The sequence below is a fragment of the Pristis pectinata genome, chromosome 27 (assembly GCF_009764475.1).
Source record: "Pristis pectinata isolate sPriPec2 chromosome 27, sPriPec2.1.pri, whole genome shotgun sequence".
Classification (NCBI taxonomy): domain Eukaryota; kingdom Metazoa; phylum Chordata; class Chondrichthyes; order Rhinopristiformes; family Pristidae; genus Pristis; species Pristis pectinata.
Genome location: NC_067431.1, coordinates 16,104,671 through 16,123,578, shown reverse-complemented (window position 1 = coordinate 16,123,578; position 18,908 = coordinate 16,104,671).

Here is an 18,908-nt window from a genome sequence, read left to right as displayed (position 1 = left end):
GCGTTAGAGATACAACATTCACAAGGAAAACATCACATAAACTATACAAGAAAAATCACAACTAGAACAAAAAAAGTCCATTGTAGTGCAAAGTGGTTATAGTGTTGCTATAAAGGCCCCTCTAGGCTATGGAGGTTCTGCTAGAAGGTTTTGAAAGACTAAAAATGTGGTGCACATCCTTATGGTAAACATAACCTACATGAAAATTTTCAGATTTCTAGGTTGTTTCATTACTGAACTATATGTGGGGCATATGGACATTATATTTTATTCTACAGATTTCCAATAGTTGCTGTATTTTGCCATTATTGCTGTTCCACTGTTGGCCACCTGAGGGCAGCAGTGATCCCAACCCACCAGCCGATGGTTTTATTTATACATGTCACAGACAAATAAAGTTGGATTAAAAACTTTGCAACATTAAAATTAGTAGCAAATGAGTTTTTGCACAAATATAGAATTAGAACAGTCGTGGGAATTTATTTCACACCGCTTTTATCCTCTTTATAGCTTCTACCTGCCCTTCACTCCATTTCCAAAACTTGCCTTTGACCCCCATCAGACCTCCTCTCACCTTCCCTCATGCCTCTTCCACTCTCTCCTCTTCGTTTCGTTCCATCTCCTTGCATTCTCTCCTCTCCCCTCCCTTTCCCTGCTCCTTGCCCATTTTTGTTCACCTTGTTTCCCTCCCCTTTAACCCTGCCTCTCCTCCTCCTGCTCCCCTTGCCTTCCCCTTTCCTCCTGCCCCCCCTACCCCTCCCACCCCCCAATCACTGCAGGTCCCTAGTTATTGAGTGATTCTGCCCGCTGATACCACCCAAAGGTCGAGCTTAGGGTTGTGACCAACTTTATTGAAGTGTCTCCTTAGACTGTGTGCCTTATTCTCAGCCTTCTTACTCATGTGAACCTCTGTCCAGTGTTCTGCAGATGTTATTGGAAAGGTGCTTTGGTTGAAGAGTTGCTGTTTCCTTTTCTATTACACACACTATGCAGTGACAGGGCAACAGAGTGTGTGGGATGTGCTCTGAGCATCCAGCTGCAGTATAACTGCACCTGAGACCAGGGCCTGTGGAATGAAGCAACCACAGTTCATTCCATCTGCCTTGCTGAACTTGGGAAGCTGGCACATCGTACAGCATCCTAGCAACAGGTTGAGTCTGTTAAGCCCCTCGGGTCTGTTCCTCCAACTTTTTCCCTTTTATTTATTTGTGGGGTACTGCTGAGAAAGCCACCAATTTTTGCCTGTCCCAAGTTTCCCTTTGGGAGGGTGAGGATGAGCCACCTACTTCTTTGGTCCTTCTGGTGAACGTACTCCCACAATACTGTTGGGTTGGGAATGCCAGGAGGTCCAGTAATAATGAAGGGATGTGGAGATGTCCAATTCAGTGTAACTTGTTCCCGTACACATGTTGTTCGAGTCCTTCTTGCTGGTTATGGTTGTGAGTTGGGAACTGCTGTTGGAATAGCCTGAGAAAGTAACTGCAGTGCATTGTATAGATGGTATGCACTGCAGCCACAATGTGCTGGTGGTGAAGGGATAAATGTTTAGGGTTGTTGAATAGGTGCCAATCAATCAGCAGCTTTCTCATGGATGGTGTGAAGTTACCTGAATATTGTGGGTGCTGCACACATCTGGCCAAGCAGAGAGTGTTCCATCATGCTTCTGATTTGGGCCTTGTAGATGGCGGATAGACTTTGGGGTGTTAGGAGGTGGGTCACTTGCTGCAAGGTATCAGTTTCTGACCTTGTTGCTGGTCCAGTTGATGGTGGCCCCCAGGAATTTAATGATGGGGGTCTTAATGGTGTTGGAGATGGTCCTTGCCTGGCACTTATGAGCATAAACGTTATTTGCCATTCAGCCTGTGCCTAATTATTGTCTCGAACTTGCTACTTCATTTGCTGAGGAGTTGCAAGTAAATTAAACATTGTGCAATCATCAGAGAACACGTCCACTTCTGACCTTATGATGGAAGGAAGGTCATTGATAAAGCAACTGAACATGTTTGGGCCCAGAACAGTCCCTGAGGAAGTCCTGCAGTGATGTCCTGGGGCTGGGGTGATTGACTTCTGACAACCACAGGCAGGTATGTGCAACCTCTGAACTGATTTTCCCTTAATGCCAATTAACTTCAATTTTACCAGGGCTCCTTGATGCCAAATATTACCTGGATGCCAAGGACAGACACTCTCACCTCTCTTCTGGGATTCTGCTCTTTGGTCCGTGTATTTCCCACGACTGTAATGAGGTCTGTAGTGGGCCCAGCAAAACACAAACTAGGCGCCATCATCAACACCTTCCATTGCTTCATTAATGACTGAGGGTGGATTGATTGGACAGTTAATGGGCTGGATTTGTCCTTCTTTATACAAACAGAACATACCTGGGCAAGTGTCCACAATGTCAGGTAGATGCTAGTATTGGAACACCTAATTCTGGGGCTCAGACCTTCAGGGCCACAGCCTGGATGTATCTGGCCCTGTAGCCTTACTGCACTCAGTGCTGTCAGCCATTTCTTGATATCACGCGGCATGAACCAGCTTGGGTGAAGGCTCCTTCCCGTGATGACAGCGGTCTCAGGAGGAAGTCATGGTGGATCGTCCACTCTGTACCCCTGGTGGAACAAGGTTGCCAAAGCTTCAGCCTTGTCCTTCGCACTCGCAGGCATTGTTGAGGGTGGGGATGTTCTTGGAACCTCCTCCTCCCATTAGCTGTTTAATCGTCTGCCACCGAACACCACTAAATGCGGTAAGTCTGCAGAGCCTCAGCTTGAGCTGTGGGTTGTGTGATTGCCCGGTTCTGTCTATTGCACACTCATTTCACTGCTTAGCCGCTTCACCTATGCTGGCACCTCATGTTTTGGTGTCCTTGGCGCTGCTACCGGCATGCCCACTGAACTCGTCGTGGAAACCAGGTTAAACCCCTGGCTTGATGGTCATGGTATAGTGAGGGATGTGTCAGTCCGGGAGGCTACAGGCTGTACATTCCTGCTGCTGGTCCTCAGAGCCTCAGTGATGCCCAGGGAAACTTCCCACTGGTGATAGGGTCAAGAACCAGAGGGTAGAGAATGAAGGAGATTGGCAAAGGAATTGGATGTCATGAGAAAAACCTTTCTTTACACAGCAGGCAAATAGGTTTGAGCTGCTGGATGTGTTCTCAGTCGAAACTAGTTCTACACTTCCCCTTTTCTGCTAGGTCTCTTAAGTGGAACTTTGTCAAATGCCTTCTGGAAGTCCATATAAACATCCCCTCGGTTACCCCCTCCAACTACACAGGTTACCTCCCCAAAACATTCAGCCAGACTCACAAGACACAACCCTAATCTTTGCAAATCCACACTGCCTCGTCGTGCCTCGGTGCAGTTACAGAAACCTAACACTGTTTCCAACTGTTGCCCTTCCGTTCACAAAACTGCTTCATAACCCAGATGTTATTTCCACTTGGTTTAAAAAAGAATCATTTAATATTTTTGCTACATGTAAAGACCATTTGTAAAATGAATCCCTCATTTCCTTTCCTTCCCTTTCTGTCAGGAGCTCACCAGTGGGGGTTGGGATCAGAGGGTGGGTGGGGGGGAGAGAAGAGACCAAGTTTTGTCCCCTCCAATCCCCAGGGGGAAACTCAGGCTGATTCCCGCTGCCCAAAGCCAATCACTGTAATGTTATCCTGCCACCATGGTGTCATAATTACAGGAACACAGGGCTCAAAACCCACAGCATCAAACACACAAATCCCTCTTTGCTGTGTCCAAAATACTCCCAGATGTCCAGGCACGCAGGCTGGACCCAGCAGTGTTGGAGCTGAGCCAATCCGATCAAAACGAATGCATCAGAATTCTGCTCAGCAACAACATCAGTCATATCTGGCCTGCTGGTGTTGACTGTAACTATAACTGGGCCTCCCACATCTCATACTCAATAGAAAGGCCTTAGGCATCACATTCCAACACTGGATTACCCTGTTTTATTCGAAGAGTTCTGCTCCAGTTCTTGCTACAAGCAGGGCCCAGATTAGTTAACTCAGTGCCTTTCCTCTATTAATATAATCCTTTGCTGGCATGCAGAGAGGCTTGGGATTGCTCGAGGGAAGGTGTCTGCTCTCGATCACCAGCTTCGCAAGTTCCTAAACCATCCAGGAAGCAGGCACCTTCAAAGCTTCTTGTTCCTTCTCACACAATGCTGCCCTCTCTTGCCCTGACACACTCGTTCACACACACACACACACACACACACACACACACACACACACTCTCTCACTCTGATTCAGTCAGGCTTTCATTCACACAGGTTACCATTCACTCAGGTTTGGGATCAGGTGTTCAATGACAGGTGCAAGCAGACAGGTGTTCAAGGCCAGATAGTTTGGGGCCTGGGTTGTGAGGCCAGGTGCTCAGGCCCAGGTCTTTGTGGCCAGGTGTTTGGGGGTCACATCTGTGAGACCAGCTTTTCAAGAGCCAGATGTTTGGAGCTGGTGTTTGGGGACAGGTGTGCCCAGTGTGCTCAATGCAGCTGGCCTGAGGATGACAGGGAGCTCCTTCTGCCCATCACCTGGTGACTGCCACCAGCAAAGGTTCTGAATGTTAGGAGAAGACAGGAGATGTGGTGCAGTCTGTGGTCAAATGTCCTGATAGGATTTAATGCCCAAGCCAAGGTTTGTGACAAGACCATAAGACCACAAGGTATAGGAGCAGAATTAGGCCATTTGGCCCATTGAGTCTGCTCCACCATTCAACCATGGGTGTTTTTTTTAACCCTATTCTCCTGCCTTCTCCCTGGAACCCTTAACCAATCAAGAACCTATCAATCTCTGCCTCAAATACACCCAATGACTTGGCCTCCACAGCCCTCTGTGGCGATGAATTCCACAGATTCACCACCCGCTGGTTGAAGAAATTCCTCCTCATCTCAGTTTTAAAGGGACATCCCTTTATTCTGAGGCTGTGCCCTCAGATCCTAGACTCTCCTACTGATGGAAACATCCTCTCCACATCCACTCTATCCAGGCCTTTCAGTATTCAGTAGGTTTCTATGAGATCCCCCTTCATCCTTCTGAACTCCATCAAGTATAGGCCCAGAGACATTAAACGGTCCTCATACATTATTTGGAGACATACGTATGTCTAGAGCTCAGGGACTGTCCTTGCCAGGGTTTCAGCCTGAAGCGTCAACAATTCCTTTGTCCCCCCACAGATGCTGTTCTTCCATGTCCTCCAGCAGATTGTGTGTTGCTCCAGATTCCAGCATCTGCAGTTTCCGTTTGTGATGAATAACCTGATCAAAACTCATGAGGTGAGAGGCTTCGGAGAAATGGTTTTGGGCTGGGACTGTGGACGGGCCGTGAACTGAAACAGCAGCTGAAACCCATTCACCCCGACCCCTCACATCCTCCTAATTACTCTCACACACCACATGCCACGGCCTCATTATAATCCTCCCTCACGTCAGTTGTCCCGAACCCGTGCCCCCTCATGTCCTCACCACCCCATCTCCTTCACCCATCCCTCACACTCATTTTACCTCATTCTCACCCTCCCTAGCTCTCCTACCCTTCACCTTTCCTTCTCGCCCCCTCCTCCTGCTCTTCCTCATCACACCTCCTGCCCCTGTGTCCCTCACTCCAGTTTCTCCTCTCGTTCTCCACACCCTCTCACCCTCAACCCTTCCACCCACCCCTCCTCTCCCCTTCTAACCCTTTCCCCATCAAACTACTTCATCCACCCACCCCAACCCTCTCTCTCTTACCTCCTCCCTCCCATCTCCCTCTCCCCACTCACCCACCTTATCTCTTAACCCCTACGCACTCCTTGCCTTCACCCTAGGGCCTGCTGTGGCTCAGTTGATAGCACAGCTGCCTCGGGATGATCTGCGTTCAAGTCCCACCCCAGGCACTAACCTCTGAGTAGTCTCTCCAGTGAGGTGCTGAGTGAGTGCTGCACTGTTAGTGATGCTTCTACCGTGAGGGGCATCTCGAAAGGTGCTATGTAAATGCAAGTGTTCCATTTTTTTCTGCTCTGGATCAATCTGTGCCATCTAGTCACCCAACAGGTTAATTAAACTTTAAGACAGCTCGCACGAAGTTTAATTGCATTGTAAGGGACAGAATGGAAAACATGAGACAGTCACTATGGTGCACTAGTGCCAACAGGACCCTCCGACTCGGGGGGGGGGGGGGGGGTGTGTGTGTGTGTGTGTGTGTGTGTGTGTGTGTGCTGGCAGTCACACATCCAGTCTGTCCCAACACGTTCCTCAGATGGAAACTGTCAATCATTTCATAATGCAACTTCAGCGTGTGTGATCCTGGGGGGAGCTGAACGATCTTCAAGGGGGAACCCGGACAGGGACCTGCCCCATTCCTTGTGGATTCTGCGCAGCGGAGGCTCGGGTGTTTCTGGCACAGTCTCAGGGTCTGACTGTGGTTCTGGCGAGAGTCCGGCAGGATCCTGGGAAAGGCTGCTGTCTCTGTGAGCCTGTGGCACTGTGAGGGGGGGCGTTGTTGCAGGGAGAGCTGGCAGTCGGCCCACAACGGGCTTTTCACCAGATCACTCACACACATCCTCTCCCCCTCTTATTTCCCTTCATCTCAGCCTGCAGATTTAAATAAACATTCATCTGATTTTACACAGAGGGAGATGGTGCCCTGCTTGTGTTTACAGGAATATCAGACCCACAGTCTGTCAGAGGTTGTGTGTTTTGCTCTGGATGGTCAATGTCTGTGTGAATGAACAACAAAATTACTGCAGAAATTTCCTGGCACTTAAAATGTGTACACCCAGCCAATGTAACTTGTGTATCACAGCCCCAAATCTGCTTTACTGCAGTGTTTAGAGGAATCTGTGCCTTATGTGTGCACCCTATCCCTGTAGTACACGTATTCTATCCTCACTGTGTGTACTGCAGTCCCATGTTATGTGACCACCCCGCCCCCCCCCCCCAGGCCCACATCACATGTACCTCAGCCCTGTAATGTGTGTACCCAATCCCCTTGATGTGTCTGTACCCAATCCCCATGGTATGTATCCAATCCTCAGTGTGTGCTCAGTCACACAGAGTCTCTATCCAACCCTCGTAGCCCAACCCCCATTGTGTGTGCACCTCAGCTCCATAGTGTAGGCCAATAATATAATGTCTGTATCCAAGCCCACATGGTGTGTGGATTCTAGCTCCCAAAGCACCTGGTTCCCTTAATATGTGTACTTCAATCCCAAGTGTGTGTGTGTGTGTGTGTGTGTGTGTGTGTGTGTGTGTGTGTGTGTGTATTCATGATGTGTACACCCCAACCCACATACTGCATCCAACAGTGTCTCTGTTTCTCCGTGCTACACTGTGTGTACCTCAGGTTCAATAGTGGCTATGTCCCACCCCCTGTCTGTGTGTATGGCAGACACATAGTGCATGCATCCTAGCCCCTGTATGTACCCCAGCCTCAACAGTTTGTGTAGCCAAGACCCCATAATGTGTGTACCTCTGTCCCTGCAGTGTGTACACAGTTCCCATAGAGCATGTACACCAGCTCTTCAGTGTAATGTGTGTAGGTGCCACCACATTGTGAGCATTGTGAAATATCAACTGCATCTGAGCTGTTGAAAGGAAGACCTGCATCTCTATGGTATCTTTTATGATCTCAGGAGGTTCCTAATGAAGTGCTTTTGAAATGCAGTCAACATATTTCCACACAGCAAGAACTACAGGGAGCAATGAAGTAGTGATGAAGTTATCCATTTTATTGGGTGCAAAATAGAGGCAAGGAGGACAATTTTGGGGACAATGCAGTGCCTCCTCCTTCCCCAATGCCCTTCTGCTACCTTTTTGCCCCTTGGCCTCAATCCTAGCCCACCCACTCCAGTGAGATTATAGAAGGCTCCTGATTCTCAGCCTCCTATCCCCAGTCCCCAAAGCTGAAGTGTGCAAAGGGGCTGCTCCCTTGATGTTGGACCAGGGATCCTCTGAGGTTTAAACACACTTGGTTCAAAGCCAGAGTTCTTCACTGAAACATAGCCATCAAATCTCAATAGTCTGGGCCTCTACCTAACCTTCACCTTAAATGGGATCCAGTTCTAAAGAAGGGTTTTTGACCTGAAAAGTTAATTATTTCTTTTTTCAAAGATGTTACCTAACCTGCTGAGCTTTTTTTCCTGCATGTTCTGTAATGATTGGGATCCAGTTCAAATGCGTTTGGAGAATGGATGAAGGGACGAGGGATAATGTACCAATCCATGAAAGGACCTGTCAGTAATTGGTCCGGCAACACTGAAAATGCAAACAGTTTAAGTGTTGGTTCCCTCACTGGGTACGTTGGTGCCTGGAATGTTAGGAGCTGGTCACAAGAAGATAAGGGGGAAGAAGGGGAAGAGGTGGGGAGTGGGGAGGGTGGAATGGTCGACAATGTTAAGGGAAAAGACAGAGGGAGAGAAGAAGAATTGCTTTTCCTCTGGCACCAAAACATCATCCTCATTGCCCACCCCACCCCCACCCCTGCCTCTCCCTTTCTCTTTCCCCTCCCTCTCACCCAGTGCCTCCTTCCCCAATGCCCTGCTACCTTTCTGCCCCCCGAACCCCAATCCTAGCCCACCCTGGGCATCCCAGTGCTGCTCAGCCACTCCAGTGGGATTATAGACAACTCCAGGCTCTGGTTTCACACCAGTGCTCCAACACCCAGGCCATGGCATCCACAGTTGCTTCACACCAGCCTGCAGCCCACAGGCTTCACGGTCCCTTGCTCCAAATCAGAGGCAGCCTGCAGCCCCGTTGCCCAAGCCACCTGCACTAGGCTCAAGCCCCAGGCCCCAGCCCCAGCCTCCTGGCCTCAGGCTCCATACCTAAGGCTTCAGACTAGCCCTGTCCAGATGAAAGGTCTTGACCCGAAACGTCGACTGTCCATTTCCCTCCCTAGATGCTGCCTGACCTGCTGAGTTCCTGCAATGCTTCGTGTGTTGCTCCAGAGGTCCCAGGTCACAGGCTTGTGATAGACAGTCATCTCTCAATTCTGGATTGTTCAGAGGGATGGGTGATGGGGATGTTCAGCAGCTGTTTTACACAATGACATCACCGTGGTCTTAAGGTTGAGAGTTTTAAATTCCCTGCAGGATTGATGGAAGTGAGCCTCCAGCACAGCAATGATTATTTTAACATCTGTCTGGCCTTCATACTGTTACTGTGACCCTGTTTGCAATGATGCTGAAGTCTGACAACTCCAGCAAAACTTTAGCGGTACAATAAATATTCTTTAGACAGTGGTGAGTGAATGTCATTCTTTAACCCACCCTAAATTCTGTGCACAGTAAAATTTCTGATGAGCTCGATTCCGTGAGAGAGGGAGGGAGGTAACAATGAGACTGAGCAGCCCAGAGAAATTATTAGTGTCCTGCGCACAAGCCCCTCTGCCTTGGGGCTGAAACACGGCAGGTACAGGGCAGTTGAAAGGCTCAGGCATATGGTTCCCAGAACTATGGAAAGTTTAAATGAAACCATCTGCTGAAACACTCCCACTCCGACACTCTGACTCTTTCTGTCTTTGTAGAGTTCAAAATCAATGACATCTGAGGGGAGGGAACAAAGATTAACAATTAACAGATTTCAAATTGCCAACCCTGGAGATTTAAAACTTCATAATAGTTCCTAAGATATACCATTGCATTCCACCCTTCTAAGATCTTAACCCTTCCCCTAAACTCACCTCTATGGTCTCCTAACCCTTAAACCTAATGCCCTCTATCTAGTCTTCTTTATTTCAAACTGAACCCCTTCCCCTGCTCCCCTAACTCTTTCACTAACCAAATCCCCTTAAGTCCCCTCGTCCTTAAATTGAACTTCATCCCTCTTGACCTTAACCCTCAAATGGAATCCTCTATTTTGTTCCTTTATCCCACACTGAACCCATCCCTCATCCCTCAAGTTTCCCACTGAACCCATTACCTAACCCTCCCACTGAATCCCACCCCTACAATTCCCTCACCCTCTCATTCTGTTCTTGATCCCAACACACCTGTTGAATCCCACTCCTCTAAAATAGAGTGTCCAAATCTTGCGTTTATGTGGCAACTCACGTGACTGGAGTATGTTAGAAAATGTTTAAAACCAATGCAGTACTTTTGGAGAGCAGGTCGATGTCGAGCTGAACTTTCACTGCCTTCTCACTTTGTGTTACAATTCCTATCATTCTACAATTTCTGAGATGGTGAAACTTTTATAAAAGTTTAACCAATTGTTTTGAGATGTTGCTTCAGTCCACATAACATGTGGCTTTGTGCATGAGAACTTGTGTCTCACAAATTTAATTGAGTTTTTTTGAAGAGGCAGCCAAGAGGATTGACTAAGGCAGGGTGCTGGAGGTTGTCTACATGGACTTGTGCAAGGCTTTGACAAGGTTCTGCAGGGTAGGCTGGCCTGGAAGGTTAGATCACATGGGATCCAGGATGAGCTACCAAACTGGATATAAAATTGGCTGATTGTAGAAGGCAGAGGGTGGTAGTGGAGGGTTGCTCTTCAGATTGGAGGCCTGTGACCAGCGGTGTGCTGCAGGGATCAGTGCTGGGTCCACTGTTTGTCACATATGTTAACAATTTGAATGAGAATATAGGTGGACTGATTAGTAAGTTTGCAGATGACACTAAAATTGGTGGTGTGGCAGACAGTGAAGAAGGTTGTCTAAGGTTACAACAGGATCTAGATCAACTGGGAAAGTGGGCAAAGAAAAGGCAGATGGAATTGAATGCACTTTTGGAAATTAAACCAGGGCAGGACTTACACAGTAAACGACGGGTCCCTGGGGAGTGTTGTAGAACAGAGAGACTTTGGGGTACAGGTGCATAGTTCCCTGAAAGTGGTGACACAGGTAGACAGGTGGTGAAGAAGGCATATGGTACACTTATCTTCATTGGATGGAACATTGATTATAAGAGTTGGGATGTCCTGTTACAACTATACGGGATGGTGAGACTGCACCTGGATCTTGTGTGTTGTTTTTGTTTTTTATTGTGTGCAGTTCTGGTCACCGTACCATAGGAAGAATGTGATTGAGCCAGAGAGGGTGCAGGAAAGATTCACAAGGATGTTTCTGGGACTGAAGGGCTTGAGTTATAAGGAGAGACTGGATAGGCTGGGATTGTTTTTCCTGGAGTGAAGGAGGTTGAGGGGTGACCTGATAGAGGTTTATAAAATTGTGAGAGGCGTAGATAGAATGGATGGACACAGTCTTTTTCCCAGGGTAGGGGAGTTTAAAACCAGAGGGCACCAGTTTAAAGTGAGTGGAAAAAGATTTAAAGGGGACCTGAGGGGCAAGTTTTTTCACACAGAGGGTGGTAGGTATATGGAATGAGCTGCCAGAGGAAGTGGTGGAGGCTGTTACAATTACAATGTTTAAAAGACATTTAAACAGGTACGTGGATACAGCACAGTACAGGCCCTTCAGTCCACAATGTTGTGTCGACATTTTATCCTGCTCTAAGATCCATCTAACCCTTCCCTCCCACATAGCCCCCTATTTTTCTATCATTCATGTGTTTGTCTAAGAGGTTCTTAAATGTCCCTAATGTATCTGCCCCCACAACCTCTGCCGGCAGTGCGTTCCACGCACCCACCACTCTCTGTGTAAAAACTTACCCCTGACATCCCCCTTATACCTTCCTTCAATCACCTCAAAATTATGTCCCCTTGTGTTAGCCATTGTCACTCCGGGAAAAGGTCTCTGACTGTCCACTCGATCTATGCCTCTTATCATCTTGTACACCTCTATCAAGTCCATAGAACCACAGAACCATATAGCACAAAACAGGCCCTTCGGCCCACCATGTCGTGCCATCCATCAAACCACCCTCACACTACCTAACCCCTTCCTCCTGCATATCCCCCCATCCCACACTCCTCCATATGCCTGTCCAACAAGCTCTTGAACCTGTTCAATGTATCTGCCTCCACCACCACCCCAGGCAGTGCATTCCAGTCACCTCTCATCCTCCTTCTCTCCAAAGAGAAAAGCCCTAGCTCACTCAACCTATCCTCATAAGACATGCTCTCCAATCCAGGCAGCATCCCGGTAAATCTCCCCTGCACCCTCTCTAAAGCTTCCACATCCTTCCTCTATAATGAGGTGACCAGAAATGAACACAATACTCCAAGTGTGGTCTGACCAGTGTTCTATAGAGCTGCAACATCACCTCGCAGCTCTTGTTAATACCCCAACGAATGAAGGCCAACATTCCATATGCATTCTTAACAACCCTATTGACCTGCATGGCAACCTGGAGGGATCTATGGACATGGACCGCAAGATCCCTCTGTTCTTCCACACTGCTAGGAGTCCTGCCATCAACCTCTGAAAGGTTCAGAGCAATATGGGCCAAATGCAGCCAAATGGGACTGGCTGAGGTAGGCACCTTGGTCGGGATGAATGAGTTAGGCTGAAGGGCCTGTTTCTGTGCTGTATAAATCTATAATTCTGTGACTCTATGACTGTCTCAGCCTTTGTATATCTGCATTCACACAGTTCACTTTTATTGGGATCACAAGACATGATACTTGTGAGCTACATTCACATTGATTACCAAATACATAATAACACCTTAACTGCTCCCTTTTTCAGTGGAGAGAGGAGTGCTAGGTGGGTATCCTTTAGGACTCAGAGATTTCAGAAGCAAAATCTTCTAAGAGGTTTCTCTTGTGAATACCTTCCATCATATAGTGGAGAATTGTGTAAGAACATTGTGGTCCTTCAGTCATTCTGGCTCATTGCCTCAAAGACCCTCTAGCTCTGCATTTCATTGTGTTCTTACCATTAACGCTCACAACACCCTCAGCTTCAATCTTACAAGGCTGCTTTCTCACTCTGGGTACCCTGCCCGTACTCATACTCAGCTCTCTTGCCTCCCTTTCTTGGCTTTACTGTCAATGGCAGAGCCTTTAATGGTCTTGGTCCAGTTGTCTCCAGCTGTCGCTGACCCAACAACTTACTCCCCTTCCCCTGCCCTTGAAGCCTCTTTCACCTTGCACTTGGTGATATCATCTGATCCCTGGTCCTGTAACAGTTGTTATGATAGCCTATCACAGCGTTTTACGGGATTGTGCCTGCATTGCCTGGAGCAACACACAAGGTGCCGGAGGAACTCAGCGGGTCAGGCAGCACCTTTGGAGGGAAACGGACAGTCGACATCTTGGGTCGAGACCCTTCACCTGGACTGCAAAGAAAGAAGGGAGATGGCCAGAATAAAAAGATGGAGGGAAGGGGTGGAGCAGGAGGTGGCAGGTGATAGGCCGATCCAGGTGAGGGAGGTGCTAGGCGAGAATGATGTCAGAAGCTGGGAGGTGATAGGTGGAAGTGCAAAGGGCTGAAGATGATAGGAGAGGCCAGCGGAGCGTGGAATAAAGGGAGGGAGGTGGGGAGGGGAACCGGTGGGAGGAGTGTGTGGGCATTGGGCAGATGGAGAGGGGAGGGAAAGGCATAGGGTGATAGGGGCCAGTTGGATAAGGAGGAAAAAGAAAAAAAGAAGGAAAAATAGTGAAGAGGGGCAGTGGTTTCCAGAGGCGTGAGAATTCGATGTTCATACCACTGGTTTGGAGACTGCCCAGGTGGAATATGAGGTGTTGTTCCTCTAGTTTGCAACTGGCTGTGACCGGGTAGTGGAGGAGGCTGTGGACAGACATGTCGGTGTGGGAATGGAAAGTGGAATTGAAATGGCTGGTCTCAGCCTGCACTACCTGCATCATCTGGACTGTTTTCAGTGACTAGACTTTTACCAGGGTGAGTTTGTAAAGACTTTTGAAAACCGATGGAAACTCATCAGCCTGAAACATTAACTCTCCCCACCAAATCCTATCCATACTGAGACATCCTGGCTCTTTGATGCAGGGTCCTGATGCAGGGTTTTGACCTGAAATGTTGACAATTGTTTTCCTCCCACGGATGCTGCTCGACCTGCTGAGTTCCTCCAGCAGATTGTTTGTTGCATTCTGGCTCCTTCAGTTGTTATTCCTGACCATCTGGTCATGGAACTGTGTAATGGCCTCCTTCACCAAACCACCACCCCTCCCCCAACTACTCTCACTGTATCCAGATACGCTCCATGGGGGATTGATCACATTCTCTACCCAAAACAACAGTTCCAGACACCACAGTACCTGCTTGAGCACATTCACCACCACTGCCATTGGCAACAGCTGCAAGCTAGATTGTGAAAAATTCTAATCACAGAAGGTACAGTGTAACCCTGACAACCATCTCCCGGAGGACAATTTCTTTCTGGGAAGTTATGTTCCAGAAATGACATTTAGTTGACACCAACAATTAAATTTGTGTGGAAAAGTCCATATTTAAGTCACAGATCACAGGTTATATGTCACATGTCAAATATGATATCACTATCTGATCAGATCAGAGTGGGAATCTGATTGAAATCAAATTTCAGAAAGGTTGTGAATAAAGCAAATACTTTTTATGTTTTTGAAGGGAAATTTTCAACTAAGATCTTGGAAGACTCTCAATCCATGAGGATTTATGGTGACCTGTCAGCCTAACTCTTTTCCTCCCATTCTTTGTTTCTCATTCTTTACCTGATTTGGCACCGATTCATCCAACTTCTTTTTCCAATAGTCTTCTGTTGCATTCTCAACTCTGACTTCTCAGTGGTTAAGATGATACACTGATCTCCCAGTTCATCAGAGTCTCTGCCATTACCTTGCCATTATCAGTAACTAACAGCATAAAACTAACAGAAGACCGAGGTTAAAGTCTAACTAATGTGACATATTGGGAGATATCCAATCTAAATTTGGGACAATGTTCAAAGGACTGTGATACATTGCAATGTAAAAATACTTAGACACAGATGTGTAGGACAATTTAACCCTGTTTTGGCTAATGCAATAGGATGACATTAAGACGGCTCTATAATACATCGTCATGGAGACAGATACATAACGGGATGTAGCAACACTCAGGCAATGGACAATGTAACAATGTTTAGACAAATGTATAGCACAATGTAACAAAATTTAAACACAAATTTGTAACAATTTAACAATGATTAGACACAGAAGTATAACACAATGTAGCAATGTTTAGTCATGCATAATGCAATGTGACCATCTTGAAACAGAAGTGTTTAGCTCAATGTAACAATATTTAGAGGTAGGTAGCCTGACATATAAATGCAGTTGTGTAACCTAATGTAACAATATTTAAACAGACGTGTGGATCAATGTAATAATGTTTAGACCCAGAGATATAACACAATGTAACAATGTTTAGATGCATGTATTACTCACTGTAGCAGTATTGGACATATGTAATGCAATCTGACAATCTTTAGACAGGTATTAACTACAATGTAACAACATCTAGCGGCATGTAGCCCAATGTATCAATGTTCTGAAGCAGATGTGTAAACCAATGTAACAGTATTTAAACACGACTAACTCAATGTAATAACGTTTACGCATAGATGTGCAACTAAAAGTAACAATGATGACCCATAGAAATATTCAAACCAAATCTTTCCCTCCTGCTCTGTTTCTCATTCTGGACCAGATTTGACTCTTTTTCACCCTATTTCCATTTCTGATATTCCTCTGTTGCATTCTCAATTCTAAAATATCAATAGTTAAGATGATAGACTGGTCTCCGAGTTCATTGTCCCCGACAGTCCTTTGCCATTATCAGCAAATAATAGCATTAAATGAACTGAAGAATAAGGTCAAACTAACAGGTTGAGGAGATGCCCAAACTAAATCTGGGGCAATGTCCAGACAGAGGCCTCTGAGGTCATTTAATATTTTATCTTCAATAATACAAAAAAATACTTGGCTATCCACAGCTTATCTGAATAGGTTGTGATGTAGTATTTGAACTCAGTTAGAAGAGGGAAATCAGTGGAGGAGTCCAGGGAGAGGAAATGAAATGGGAAAACTAGAGGAAATGCTACCAAACGCACAGTTTGTCTTGGAATGGATTGGGTCAAATTGAGCCCAGTGTCAATTTCTGAATGTAGTGTCACCTAATATCCATTTAAGCAGAGGTGTATAAGGTATTTTAAGTTAGCACACAGATACTCAACAAAACGTAACAATGCCAGACTCAGATAGGTGACACAATGTTAAAGATTGAAACACAAACTGAAAGCACCACGTTTGTACTGAGATTATGTATTTAGCTTCAGTTTACCAGGATACAGCAAAACAATACTTCCAAAAAAAAGTTATTTTGGATATAATAAAAATAAGCAGTTTATTGGGATTAGATCCTGTCTGGATTTGGCTGCAGATTATTGGTTTCAACTAGTGACCTACAAGGTACCAGATGGTTTGTGGGGATTGCAGGTTCTCAGGACAGACAAGTGGCAGACCCTTTGAAAGGGAGCAGGGAATAGCACAATTCAGCTTCATCAGTGCAGTTGATGACCTGATAGGGAAGTCGTGCATGGAGTCCAGGAAAATGTATGCTCCTTCCAAAAATCCAACACGAAGCAGATGTTTTTACAAAATGTCTAACTGTTTCAGCGAACTTGTTATATTACCCCTCCCCCACACCATGTACTGCCCTTTCCCCAATCACATATTCCCCTTGCTCCACCCCAAATACTGACAGTCTCCCCAAACTATTTATTGCCCCCACAACCTTATATGGTTGATCCGCAAACCACATAGAATCATAATTTGTCATGCAAGGGTCTATACTTCATCCTAAACTGAACTCTTCATCACACTCAACATCTGTTTCTGTTTCTGTGACACCTGCCAGTAAACCCTTCATTCGTGCCTTTCCCACCTCCAGGCACCACCACAGATTTGAACCCTCTTTGCTCCAAGGAGAACAATCCCAATTTACTAGACTAATTTGGTGGCTGAAGTTCCTCATTTCTCATTCCTCCCACTTCAAGGTTGCTTCGCCAGCCACATGTCATCCATTTTAAATTTCATTGCCTGTATCCTAACTGGCACCCTTTCCCATTCGCCCTTTTACACTACTCTTGCCAACTTACATTAGTTCCAGTGTCTCAACATTATAATTCTCATTCACATATTTAAATCTCTCCAGGGTCTCGTCCCTTCCCCCAGCGCCATGTTTTCCCTGCACTGCAATTTCAATGTATTGGTATTGGTTTATTATTGTCACTTGTACCGAGGTACAGTGAAAAACTTGTCTTACAAACCGATCGTACAGGTCAATTCATTACACAGTGCAGTTACATTGAGTTAGTACAGAGTGCATTGATGTAGTACAGGTAAAAACAATAACAGTACAAAGTGTCACAGCTACAGAGAAAGTGCAGTGCAATAAGGTGCAAGGTCACAGCAAGGTAGATCATGAGGTCATAGTCCATCTCATTGTATAAGGGAACTGTTCAATAGTCTTATCACAGTTAGGTAGAAGCTGTCCTTAAGTCTGGTGGTACGTGCCCTCAGGCTCCTGTATCTTGTACCCTATGGAAGAGGAGAGAAGAGATAATGTCCCTGGTGGGTGGGGTCTTTGATTATGCTGGCTGCTACACCAAGACAACGAGAGGTAAAGACGGAGTCCAAGGAGGGGAGGCTGGTGTCCGTGATGTGCTGGGCTGTGTCCACAACTGTCTGCAGTTTCTTGCGGTCCTGGGCAGAGCAGTTGCCATACCAAGCTGTGATACATCCAGATAGGATGCTTTCTATGGTGCATCAGTAAAAGTTAGTGAGAGTCAAAGGGGACAAACCAAATTTCTTTAGCCTCCTGAGGAAGTAGAGGCGCTGGTGAGCTTTCTTGGCCGTGGCATCTACATGATTTGACCAGGACAGGCTGTTGGGTGATGTTCACACCCAGGAACTTGAAGCTCTCAACCCTCTCGACCTCAGCACCATTGATGTAGACAGGTGCATGTACACCGTCCCCTTTCCTGAAGTCAATGACCAGCTCTTTTGTTTTGTTGACATTGAGGGAAAGGTTGTTGTCATGACACCATTCCACTAAGCTCTCTATCTCCTTCCTGTACTCCGACTCATTGCTGTTTGAGATATGGCCTACAACGGTGGTATCATCTGCAAGTTTGTAGGTGGAGTTAGCGCAGAATCTGGCCACACAGTCGTGAATGTATAGGGAGTAGAGTAGAGGGCTGAGGACGCAGCCTTGTGGGGCACCAGTGTTGAGAATAATCGTGCCGGAGGTATTGCTGCCTATCCTCACTGATTTCGGTCTGTTTGTTAGAAAGTCAAGGATCCAGTTACAGAGGGAGGTGTTGCGTCCTAGGTCTCGTAGTTTGGTGACAAGCTTGCTTGGAATTATTGTATTGAAGGCAGAGCTGTAGTCAATAAACAATAGTCTAACGTATGTGTCTTTACTGTCCAGATGCTCCAGAGCTGAGTGTAGGGCCAGGGAGATGGCATCTGCTGTAGACCAGTTTCGCCAATAGGCGAATTGCGATGGGTCCAGGCTGTCTGGTAGGCTGGAGTTGACCAACCTCTCACAGCACTTCATGATGTCTTCAGACTCTTGTCCATCCCCCACTTTCTTCATTCCATCATTAATGCCTAAACCCTCAGATACCCTGGCCTGATGCCTTCCTATTCCCCATTCAAGCTGAACCACTTGCCTCTCCTTAAGACCTTCCTAGACTGGATAGGCTAGGACTTTTTTCCTCTGTAGTGTAGGAGGCTGAGGGGTGACCTTATAGAGTTTTATAAAATCATGAGGGGTATAGATAAGGTGGATGGTGATCGTCTCTTTCCCAGGGTGGAGGAGGCTAAAACCAGAGGGCAGAGGTTCAAGGTGAGAGGCATAAGATTTAAAGGGGAGCTGAGGGGCAACTTTTTCACAAGAAGGTGGTGGGTATATTACCATCATTGCCACTGTTGAGTTGATGCTCTTGTCTGGGGCAGTATTGAAGTGATTCCCAAGTATGTTATTACTTTGCAGTGATGCCTAGTGATGCCTTTATTTTGGAACCATTACCCCGGTA